We start from the raw sequence: 13,516 nt of genomic DNA, 5'->3' as shown, positions 1-13,516 counted from the left end.
TGCGGCCACTTTCATTTTTGACAAAACCCATCAGAAAAGTGACATATTATATGGCATATATGGAAGATTTTTCGTATTTAAGCTTGACTATGAGCGTCTGAAATGATTAAATCAGTTCACATTTTTCACATAAAATAATTGAATCGACCGAGGTAACACTTCAGTGTTAAAAAATGTCTTTCATCGTATTAATCTAAAATTTGAGGCAAAAATCGGCCCTTAGCGGACCTACTTCTTTGTTTTATTACGTGGGTATTGCTGGGTTAAAAGCTTGTTAAACTTTTCACGTGTATGGAAGTTCAACTTGGTACATGTATTTTAAATACAATATATTACAATATCAAACATATTCAGTCAATAAACCGATATGTTTATACAAAGCAGTATTTAGGTGCTTCTGATGTTCTGATCATTTATATAAAAACTATCATATATGTCACACTCAGAAACGTGTCCATCCCACCGAACGGGTCCAATATCCAAAAAACGTGTCCACCTGACGTCACTGAACTACAAAAAAAAATCTTAATGTAAAAGGGCGCAAATGTGTGTCATGGCTATAATCACCCAAACGTCCATTTTTTTTAAAACTCCATATTACCAAATCTCGGAAAAGTGTCCCTATCAAGCTTATTGTTTTTTCTTTCTTTTACTGAACGATCACTCGTGTCGTTATTTGATTATTTCTATTCTATTAACGTATACTCATTTTATTATTTTATTAAAAATTAAAATCAAGTACTTTCGGTCTTTTTTAAACCTGCAGTACAAACTGGGTTTAAGTGGGGTATCCGTTCAGCCATGTCGGAGGTATTGTATGCAGCAACTCTCAGTTAAATTGTACATATTAAATTAGATACTTCGTGTCAGGAGGATGTCCCTTTCTCTGTATATTGAAACGTTTCTAACAATTCTTTCATGGTGCCATTAGTTGTATTTCGGAAGGTAACATTTTTTTTAAATTTCCGCAACTTTTTTAAACGGCCTTTATTACATAACTGAGATTGAAGTAGTTTTTTTACTGAAGCCATGGAAAAAACGTTTTTTACTGGTTCTTAATTTTTTTAGATTAGAATCTGAACTAATGTTGTTAATCCCGAATAACAGTAAAAAGTTAGGCCCATTCCTAAATTCACGTCATGATAATAAAACCTTTGTACAGTATTTATTTTTAACGGCATGCTGTCGTTCACATAATGCATGAAATATTTGGCACTGGACGCTATTTCTCTGGATTGTGTGTCTTTAAATTTAATAATAAAAAAAACCTGATCACCAGTTTATGATTTGAAGAGCTTTTAAAATACCAGAACCGTTCAAAAAGTTATTGTCGATTCCGCGGAAATACAGCCGTGCAATATTCGGATCAATGTAAAAGGCATCATGGGGGTTTAATAGTAATTAATTCACTTAGTAAACGATTAATTCAACTGTATTAAAACTATTTGTATGATCGCTTTTTATATACATGAAATACTTGCAAGTGGACAATGAACTTCTCATGCAACAGTTAGTTAATATGTCACAGATTAAATTTGCAATTATGATGCTCAATTAACTAATGCTTATAAATAAAATTGAGAATGGAAATGGGGAATGTGTCAAAGAGACAACAACCCGACCAAATAAAAAACAACAGCAGAGGGTCACCAACAGGTCTTCAATGTAGCGAGAAATATCTGTGTTCCAATCTAGGAATTGCCGTAAACGTTTTTATCTTATTGAGGACAAAAACAAACATGTATTAGCACTTAAAGACGTGTAACGTAAGTTATGGCATTCATTAGTTGAGACGTTTTGGCGAATAACAGTTATCAGATAACATTCTTAAAAAAACACTTTTATTACAATACCTTTTTCCCTGTTATGTCAACGTTTATTGGGGCCAGTTGTTATAGAAATTTAACTTCTGACACCTTTAGCAATATACCAGGTAAATCTGTGATAATCAAGTCACCTGTAAGTACATTTACCTGTAAAAATCAAACCTTTTAGAAAAAAAATACAAATATACATGTAAAAATGTATATGAGAAAAAAAGTATTTTACTACATGTAAACGATAGAGAAAACAGAACATGTTTTAGAAAGAGTAACTTTTGTTTTAAGGAATTAACTTCCATGGACTTCCATCAACACAACATGTTTTAGAAAGAGTAACTATTGTTTTAAGGAATTAAACTCCATCCACTCTCTCAGGGGCGTAGCTAGAAAAAAATTTGGGACCCTATTATGCAGCAAATTTTTTTTTTTGGGTTTTCGGTCATAGGACGGTTAAAAGAGGAGCTATATGTAGAAAAAAATTTATGAATGGAAAACTGTAAATCTTCTGAATATAGTAATACATAAACAACACATATTTGTGATACAGAATTTATTCAAAATTGTCCAAAATCTGCTCTTCGGGTCTGGGCAGAAACAAACTTCTCTATTACTTTGTCAACATTCACACTGAAATCCCGATGAATATGCAGTAATGCTATGTAACTTTCGTTGCTCATTGTTGATCGTACATTTGTTTTCAATTACATACGTAGTACCGTGACTGATAGATCTCAGGGCCATCATGGCATGGTAGCACTCGCGAGATGTTATAAACCAGCGTACGTGTTCGGCATCGAGCGACCTCCCAATTGAATTCGTCAAAATTACATGCTAGGTCAGTTTCGTATGTTTCAGACAATATTGAGATTTGTTCGTTTGTGATATTTCCTACAACACGATGAAGCAGATACAGCACAAAGAAGCGATTTTCTGATAACTTGACGCGACCCCACTCTCCAGTTGCCTTATCATATGGTCTATGAACGCAAAAAATAATGAGACTTTCCAATACTGTTTTGGCGTGGTTGCAGGGTGATTGGCTCCGGTAGTCTGTCAACCACATCGCCTCGGCATATTTTCAACGATATCGAAGGGATCTGATAATTCTAATGCCGATTGGAACACCTCATTCCAAACTGATGAACTGTACACTGTAAAATGTGCTCCATGCAAAACTACATATCTTAGACAGAGTATTACACATTCAAAAGTAAAAATCTTGTAAAAGATACAAGTAACCTTCCGATTTTGTCATCTCCAAAAAAAAAACCAATTATTTTGAAACCAAATGTCGTTATTTAATGATATTTCATCAATTAAAAAAAGTGACAACATAGTTGTTTCCTTTAACATTCAATTTATAAATTTTTATTTTGCCATTTCTTTTTTTGCATGCCGAATCAATGTGCACGCAACTTCGGAGCTACGATCTTTTTCTGAATGAACAGCTTCATCAACACTTGTAACTAGGTTGTCAAACTAATATCCGGGATAGACGGAAAAGACACCAAAAGTCTCCGATTCCGATTGACCAACTCATCTCTCTCTCTTCTGCTTTTTTGTGTGTGTGAAAACGACGTGGATGCACGTGCTGTCGTGCCTCCGGGTAGCTACGCCCCTGTCTCTTGAAGTGTTGTCGGTTTTGTCAATTCGCAAAGCAAAAGTAGAAAAAGGTTGACCGCCAATCAAATCGATTTTACAATTGGCAAGCATTTCCGATTTTATTTAAAATTATCGAATTTACAACTCGAATTTAATTCACTTGGTCGAGATTAACTATCATTGTCGAAACAATTCACCTTATCGACTGTTAATGCAGCGAGCGAGTCTGCGCGCGAGTCACATTAATTAGATCATTTATGATGATCAACTGTAAAGTATACTTTACGCCGTACATCTATAATGGTCGACCGATAAACGATCATTATCCCCGATAAATTGTGATTATCTATCAATGTGCTTCCTGCGTTCCATAGATACGTTTGGGCGATATTTGATATTAAGGACACGATTGGGGGAAATATACACGTTTTGGGGAATCGGTACCGTCTGTGGGTTGGAAACGTTTGGTAGTGTTACATATATATTGTAATATTAAAACAATGAGTGAGAAAAACAAACACATATAATTAGTAAAAATGTCTACAATTGGGATACAGAATTCATCATTGTGTTATAATCTTAATCACTATAAAAACCAAAACATCTGTCAAGAAAAAAAACCAAACGACATTTTGTTACTCTGTAAATAAAGCACAAAAGCAAAATGAGAAAGAAGAATACAAAGTATGGCCATAGCACAATAAAACAATGTTGGGATAAAAAGGTCTAAAAAATATTGTTAACTAAATATTCTACGATCTGACGATATTTGTACCTTAACATTGCACAATGTCATGTTTTTCTCTGATTGTTTATGACGTCTTTTCACTAAATCCGTTGGATGTCGGATGTGTACTAATAATTGAGTCTTAGATGCATGCGGATGATTTTTTACTATTTGTTTTTGGCATTGAACTACCTGACAGTAACTGCGAGTAAATCTGTGCTTAATTTCTTTTTGTCGTTGTTAGAAACAAGAACCTGGCCACGTCCACTCTGTAAGATATATTTTTAAATTTGTATCCATCTTATGAGTTTTTTCAACTGATTTTTTAAGTCCGTTCTTATGTTGTACTGTTACACCGCTGTCCCAGGTTTGGGGATGGTAACCCGCTTACATGTTTATCCCCACAACATTCTGTTTGTGCGTGAAATTAACACATTTCTCTGACGTCAGTCTAACAGTGGATTATTTTTCAAGAATCCATTGATCAACATGTAAACTTAAGATAACTAATATCATAACTTTAAACTATTAACTTAATATCACTCTTATAGCGTATAGCTGTCAATGCGTCAATAAACTGCATTTATGTCTTTTTGTTATCGATTAAAATATATAACACTATAAAATCAAGGAATTGTAGATATTATGTATTAGTACAATTCCTTATAAAATAAACATCCATGTACACATTACACTTATCACTTTTAACGTACAAGGCCTTTCCCTTTTCATGATAACAAATGCTTACTTTTAGTTTTAGGATTATAATGATTTCATACTATGATCACTTAGATTTTTTTTGTTTGATTATAAATGGTCCAAATATACATCAACATTTAACTGACTGTGATGTGAATAAAGTGTGATAAGCTACGACTGTAAAACTACTTCTTTTATGGTAAAACCAGAAATCAAATCATCAACTTTAAAGTAAAAATGAAATATAGATACCTCTAAGATTAAAAACAGTATTTTGGTACAGAAAAACATAACATAAAACAATCATTCCGGGTACTAGGCTTGAACTTTGCACTGTAAATATCACAGTTATTTCTTTCGGTACCAACGACTAGACGAACACGGCTATGAACAGCTTACATGATACATTGCAAACTTGACATAATTATATATTGTACATTTGTAGCAAAAGCAATTCTGCTTTGGTTTCAGAATGCGTACCACACATAATACAAGTCCATTAACTGATTGACGATGAATGCCAAATGAAATAACGTTAAAATATTCAAAACATAATGAAAAGGAACCAGTTTACACAAAATTTATCTATAATGTTTCAATTCAGACCAATCACTGTATCTATGTTATCAACAACTAGTGTCTAGTGTGTGCTATTATTGTGATATTTACACTTCATTCAGATGGTATATGCTTTTAGTCGTTTTGTATGTGTGTTGTAAAATCAATCACATGGGAAATATGAACGACATTGAATTGCTTATTAGGTTGCTAAATAGTATATAAGTAAATATTAAAGGTTTCTAAATGTTGGTTCTTTTTTAGTTTTAACTTTTCAAAAAAGATTTTTTTAAATCCATTTATTAATTATATGTCTTTTTGAATGAATTATAAATACCATTATAAATTATTTGTAATGATTCAACATTAAATGTAATAATTATTTACAACTATAAAATCTGGTAATAAAAAAGGGGAGATAACAACACATTTAAGTTAAATTGAACTTATATTAAGTTAAATATAAATGTGAACCGTTTGGATCTAATCATGTCCAGCTATTAGAGAAGAAAAAAGACAAAATACGAAATCATTTTCATGAAATACCGTTGATTCATTGTCAGATCATGAAACAGATAGTCGTTTTACTTAAAATGGATTAAGCTAGAGAATTGATCAGATTTAGTTGATTCGAAAACGATAATCAACTCGCGACTAAAGTCGCTCATTGATTATATCGTTTACGAATCCACTACTTATGATCGATTCTCTATTACATAACATACTATTCGTTTTGAATGAAGTGAACTCCACAATCGCATGAAAATTGTACGTTTGGTGAGTTCTGAATTTGTTTGTTATTGAGGGCAAACACAAAACGCAAAATTATCTTATCTGCTGATATGAAAGCATGACTCTTACATTCGAACTTCGAGTGCTATACTTGCGGGTTGATTTCGTACAGCAACGGAAAAAAAAACAATATTTGTTTTATAATTGTCTATTGGATTTCTTAAAACTTTTTTACAGTGAGTGCCATTTGGGAGTATGAAAAGGGCTCACAGTGGACAAAATATTCATCCGAAATAAATACCATGATTGAAAAAGCTTACCAGAGGAAGCAAACAGGAATATTCGTCTTTAAAATGAATCATACAACGTCAATTCTTTGAATAAGTTGTTAGGGATATATAAGTAGTATAACAAATGTTAAGTAAATGCAGAAGGTGTTTCTTCTCGTATATTCACATTTCTAGTTTCTATAGACATGCAACTTTGCACAAAGAAAGTGACACTATTTAAACCTATAGATATTTGAAAACAAAATAATTAACAATTCCAAATAAGTTTCAGCTTTGTTTTGGATTCACTTTTTGGAACTCGTTTATTCAAAATTGTCAGTTCGACTGACAAGTAATCAAATATCCATGTTTCTATAACCTTGTTCATATTCATATGAAGTTGACATGCCCTCGCTGTTGGTAACGCAAAAATTATTTTTAGTGGGAATATTAACGGAAGATTTTTTTGTGTTTTTTTATGCCAAAGTGTTTATCAGAGATATATTTGGTTTTTTTTCTTCTTTCAAAATCGAATTTGATTTATAATATCCTTAATCCTAGAAGATATAAAACAAAATATAACCCTATTAATATTTCAGAAAATAAGTAACAATCATTCATATATTAACAGGAAAACATTAATTCAATTTGTTATTATAGAAAAAACAATTTCCTATATGAAACACGTATAAGGGCATGTTTAACTCAAGGAATAATAAAGAAAAGAAATATGTTTCAATTTAGAAGTATAAATAAATCAATATAAAGTCACCAATCATTTCTAAACAAACATAAACAGGAAAGACTTCAGATGCCCTGAAATATTTTACAGCCACATTCTATTTCATCTACAAAAGTAACCAAATAACTTTTAAAATGTTAAAGGTAAACATTCTTATAAGGTCTTTTTAGCTCAATTGCACTTTTGTGAGCTTATGCCATCAGTGGGCGTTCGTTGTCGTCCGTAGTCATCCGTCGTCGTCGAGAACTATTTCAAAAATCTTCTCATCTGAAACAACTGGACCAAATAGCTTCAAAGATTAACCAAATAGCTTCAAAGATTAACTGAACATTTCGATGTTGACATGAATATCACTAGTGTGGTCATTTTTATAAATTTCCTGTTGACAAAGCTTTGAATTTTTCGACACAACTATTTGTAATTTTGAATCCTCAATGCTCTTCAACTTTGTACATGTTGTACTTGTTTGCGTCACTGATGAGTCTTATGTAGACGGAACGAGCGTCTGGCGTACTAAATTATAATCCTGGTACCTTTGATAACTATTTACACCACTGGGTGGATGCCACTGCTGGTGGACGTTTCGTCCCCGAGGGTATCACCAGCCCAGTAGTCAACATTTCGATGTTAACATAAATATTACTTATGTGGTCATTTTTATAAATTTCCTGTTTACAAAACTTTGAATTTTTCGAAAAACTAGGGATTTTCTTATCCCAGGCATAGATTACCTTAGCCGTATCTGACACAACTTTTTGTAATTTTGTATCCTCAATGCTCTTCAACTTTGTACTTTTGTTTGGCTTTATAAATATTTTGATATGAGCGTTATTGATGAGTCTTATGTAGACGAAACGCGCGTCTGGCGTACTAAATTATATTCCTGGTACCTTTGATAAATATTAGTGTATCTAGTTAATGAATTGTGTCCAAAGTTATGATCCTTCAATTAATTTGGCCACCATGGCTAAAAATTCATTGAAAAGTCAAACGCAGTTTTTGGCAAATAACTCACAAACTAAAGAATTGATGGCAAATCTGACGTGTGGAAAAAAGGGTCAAGATATATTAGCCCTGAAATTTTCAGACGTATCGAACAACTAATTGTTTGGGGGAGGCCACAAAATTGTGTTTTTTAAGGACATTTTTCAGTTTCTTTTTTTATTATCTTGAATATTTTTATAGATAAGGCCACGCCAATTTAATTTCTTGTTCTACGGATTTGTGGACTCCAAAAATTGGGGCGAGCGAGCGATTTGAAAATTTCAATAAAAAAATATTTAATTTGCAAAAATTTGAGGCGAAGCTTAAAAAGTAAAGGCGAGCGATTATAATTTTTTTTTTGTAAACATAAAATAGTAGGTTTTGACTTTATTAAAACTTGATTTATCACTTGTAAATATACCGTGACATTTCTTTAATTTATGAAGTATTTTTTGCCAGTTCAACAAGAAATAATTGAATAATTAAATCTGGTCTATGTATGTGCGACTGACAATGAGACAATTCTTCATCCAAGTCATAATCAGGTGCAGAACAACCCCTTTATGTTATAAATATCCCTTTTATGAGGGGTCAATATAAGTTATAAAAATTTTTTTTTGTAAAAACACTTTTAGTACAAAAGGGCTAATATTTACCCACAGAACTATAATATCTATATGGTAATGGTCAAAACATGTCCAAGAATTTTGTAATATTCCTGGACTTTAACCATGTTAACACATTTACTTTATCAGTTTAATATTATTCAAAATAAGTTGACCCCTCTTTTAGAAAAGTTGTTTAAAATATAATGTATTTCTCCTCTTTAAAAGTTTTTGAGTAAAAATTCTAAGTTTTCAAAGGTTTTGTATAATAGCACTAAACAAATCCTTAGTATTTCTATTTTCTTTTCTACGACAGTAAACATGGTAAAATGACCCCTTCAATGCCCTTATCTGAGGGATAACCTGATAATAACAAACATATGTCAAAGTACGGCCTTTTGGTGTCACACCACCAATTACTCCCTCAAATTTAGAACGTATGTGAAAGTAGGCCTACTCGGACAAAAAATAGTGCATTTGATGTCATTGTTTACTTAAACTACCCAACAAATTTGCAGAAATGTATTAAGACCATTTTGAGCCCAAATTTACTTGTCTATGAGTTGACATTAAAGATTGAGGATTAATACGCTCCATAGTATACTAATTTAAGATTTCAAGAAAACCAGGGGTTATTTTTAGTGGTACATCCATTCGGAAGCTCTCTTCTTTCTTATTTGGCTTTAAAGGTATGCTGAAAATTGGCATGAAGAAAGGTGATACCTGTACGATTCAGGACATACCTGGTTTGTAAGAGATTAAACTTATGATAAAAAATTTAGAAAGCTATGAAAATTGCAAAATTTGGTTGAACAGATAGGGACTTTTAATTGGTGGTCTGACACCTTTAAGGAAAATGCGGTGAAACATCAAAATCAGAAAACAATTTTTTTTTTTTTGTCTTAACTGATCATTTGAGATAATAGTAGCCACATTTCAATCTTTTTGGGGGCAAAATGTCACATATTGCAAATTTAGAGCCTAAAACTTGAGTTTGTGCTATTTTTAGCTTTTCCCACCCTGACAATATGCTTTTATATAAAAAAATGTCCTAAATAATGTTATAAATGCACAGAAAGTTATTCTGCATTTGTTAACAGTATTTTTTTTTTTAATTAATCAAATCAAATACAGTTATTCATCAAACTTATATAATTGTTCGCCTAACGTTTGACACAAATAATTAACCAGATTGCAGTTGTTTTAAAAATAGTGTCGTATGATACCCCATAGATTTTTAAAATTTGCCTTTTTATCCCTACAAGTTGCAAAACGAAAATGTTTGTTTACAATTCTCGGAAATAATTTATCTATAAAATCTTGCACTTTACTCTTATTGCATTACACATATATAGGGTTATCTAATCGATTTGAACCTTTCAGAACGTTAAAAGGTAAAACAATATATCTTATATAAAGGAAGGGTATGGGAAGAATTTCAAAATGAAACCAAAAGCGAAAAAATAAATGAGGAAAATCCTCGGCAATTGAATTATTTTATTAATAGATGTTTCTTATGAAGTAACATATTGTAACTTTCGTAAGTAGGACACACTAAAATGAATGACGCTTCAATATTAAGGTAAAGAATTTTGAATATATTATTTGCTTAATGATATATCTTTAATTATTTTTGGTCAACTCTTATTCTGAGCAGACAATCGGCAATTAATATATGGACGAATATCTATTTATAGTTCTTTCATTTTTGAAATTAAAATACAAATTTAATTTGTATTACAAAAATAGACAGAAAATCAGAACGCATGTTAAGTGAGGTCATTATTATTACAAAGGGGAACAGTTGGCATACAATGTTTGTCTGGTGTTGATTTTGTTGCACTTATCTCAACTATTTAAATACTTTTCATCGGTGTCATTTAGTTAAAATGTTTGCATACATGATTGTGAAGTCATTGATTCTTCATTATGTTAAGGACTTACTGGCGCATTGTATTTTCTCCATCACCTATAGAGAAGTTTTTAGGTTGATAAAAGAAATCCTTGATACTATTCAAAAAAGACTCTTTTATTTTAGAATATTTAATGTAGTGTGAAAGTTGGTAATTTATTCCAAATGGTCCAGTAAAAATCACCCCTTTGTTAATTTTACGATCGTCATCACGAGTTGGTTGGCTGTTATGGAATAACCGTTTCACAGAAGACATCCGACATTTTCCTTGTGTCGTATCTACAATCCCCGTCCCTTTCACGAATGTGACCTATCAAATTAGACTATGTATAGGGTTTGTAGGCAACACGACGGTGCCACATGTGGAGCAGGATCTGCTTACACATCCGGATAACCTGAGATCACCATCATTTATTGGTGATGTTCGTGTTGTTTAGTTTTTAGTTTTCTATGTTGTGTCTTGTGTACTATCATTTGTCTGTTCGTCTTTTTCCTTTTTCGCCCTTGCCTTTCAATTTATTTTCATTCTATAAATTTGAATGTTCCTCTGGTATCTCTTGTCCCTCTATTTAAAGAGATGTATGCATTAAGTGGCATCATTAAAACTAGAGGCTCTTCAGAGCCTGTGTCGCTCACCTTGGTCTATGTGCATATTAAACAAAAGACACAGATGGATTAATGACACAATTGCGTTTTGCTGATGGTGATGTGTTTGTAGATCTTAATTTACTGAAGATTCTTGCTAGTTACAATTATCTCTATCTTAATGTACTTGGCCCATTAGTTACAGAGGAAAAAAGTTAGTTAAAATTTACTAAATTGATGAAAATTGTTAAAAATTGAATGTTAAAGACAGTAACTCCTTAAGGGGTTTACTTGCCATTTTGGCCATGTTAAGTTATTTGTAGAACTTACTTTGCTTAAATTTATTGCTGATTACGGTTTATCTCTATCTATAATAATATTCAAAATAATAACCAAAAACGACAAAATTTCCTTACAAAATACCAATTCAGGGGCAGCAACCCAACAACTGGTTGTCCAATTCATCTGAAAATTTCAGGGCAGATAGAGCTTGACTTGATAAACAATTTAAACACTTGTCAGATTTGCTCTTAATGCTTTGATTTCAGCGTTATAATCCAAAATCTACATTTTACCCCCTATGTTCTATTTTTAGCCATGGCGGCCATCTTGGCTAGTTGGCAGGTTCACCAGACATATTTTTTAAACAAGATATCCCAATGATGATTATGGCCAAGTTTGGTTAAATTTGGCCAAATGTTTCAGAGGAGAAGGTGTTTGTAAAAGTTTACGACGTCGGACGACGGACGCCAAGTGATGAGAAAAGCTGACTTAGCCTTTTAGGCCAGGTCGGTTAAGAATAATTGATATCTTATAATATCGAAACACGAAAATTTATTTCATAATTGTATTTTTTTTTTTCAGTTCAACGTAGAGACAGCTTGTCACAAGACTACGGTTGATAAATGGAATTAAACCAAGAGGTAGTTTAAACGTGAAGACATCTGCATATTTATTAACACTTAATCACAAACAATTGCGCAATCCAACTTGGTTATTGTGCTCAATATATTATTGTTATAATGATTAATTTCTGTCTAATTTTGGTATAACTATTTCAACTCTTTTATGCCCAGAAATGAAAAGAAAGGAACAATTGAAAAAATATCACACACATGTTGTTTCAGTTTAAAGTATTCAACAACGAAATGAAGACTACGATGAAAAAGCAAGAAGACTTAAGGCAAGACATTGATAGTGATAAGTATGAACAGATATATATCGTATATCAAATTCTGCAACAATTAATACCTAGTATTATACTAAGGAATTGTTACATTATACGTGTTCTGCAGAATACTGTATACAATAAAAAAAAAAAATAGACTAACACATTATCGCAAAAGTTATGATAAACACAGAAAAAGTAGTAAATCATACACTGCTGGTAGCCTGGTGATTGATTAACAGACATATTTATATACATATAGATCTCGACATTTCTTCGTCAATTTTCTTAAATAGAGATAAGTCAATAAAAGGTCATGTTTCCACCTGTGCTAAACAATATTAATAATGATATATATTCCAACACAACAACACTCTGTAGAAGTTCAAAAATCTTCAACAAAAAATTGGAATGTTTGCTTCCGGTATTGCTTTGAGGTTAAAAATATGGTCCTTGGTTGCCGAGTTATCTAAATTGTTAAATTACAAATTCGAGCATGTCCTCAATGACATTGTGAGTTACAACACCTCACGTTACTGCGCGTTTAATCCGATCTTTATGATAATTATCTAGAATTGACAGTTTTCTTTCTGCGCATTTCAACATTATAAACAAGCATGCAATCAAAGATACCGTGCATTCATCTTTTTTTTTCTCATTTGCAGTGGGAGACAAGACATAAAACAGATGGAGCGGATGTTTGAAAGTAAGTCATCATTTTTTAGAGGACATTTTAGAACATTTTGCAGACTGTCTGTTGTTAATTGTAAATAGCCTCGTTTTTTAATATGTATTATCAGATTATCTAGTTTACCTTGTTATACTTTAAACAAAATTGTATACATAATATATAATCAATACAACGTTTAGCAATGTCTTATATTTAGAATTATGGTTTATATGAACAGTGCTTGTAGAGTTTTTTTTCATAATTTAACAGATGCATGTTTAGGCTAGCGTTTCACAAACAATCGTACGATTTACGATAACGATTAGTTATAAGCTTAGAAAAAAGCTATGAATGTTTCACAAAAGAGGGGCAATTAGTTATCAAAGGTACCAGGATTATAATTTAGTACGCCAGACGCGCGTTCCGTCTACAAAAGACTC

General features: G+C 32.0%; 1 protein-coding gene across 4 annotated transcripts in view; it reads left to right on the top strand.

Annotated features, from left to right (window-relative positions):
- Positions 1-13,516, top strand: part of LOC139518784 (uncharacterized) — a 310,064-nt gene that overhangs the window by 198,545 nt on the left and 98,003 nt on the right. The gene's annotated exons all lie outside the window — the stretch shown is intronic.

The sequence above is a fragment of the Mytilus edulis genome, chromosome 4 (genome assembly GCF_963676685.1).
Source record: "Mytilus edulis chromosome 4, xbMytEdul2.2, whole genome shotgun sequence".
Lineage (NCBI taxonomy): Eukaryota > Metazoa > Mollusca > Bivalvia > Mytilida > Mytilidae > Mytilus > Mytilus edulis.
Note: the sequence above shows the minus strand (reverse complement) of the source record. Positions and strands in the feature narration are given on the sequence as shown.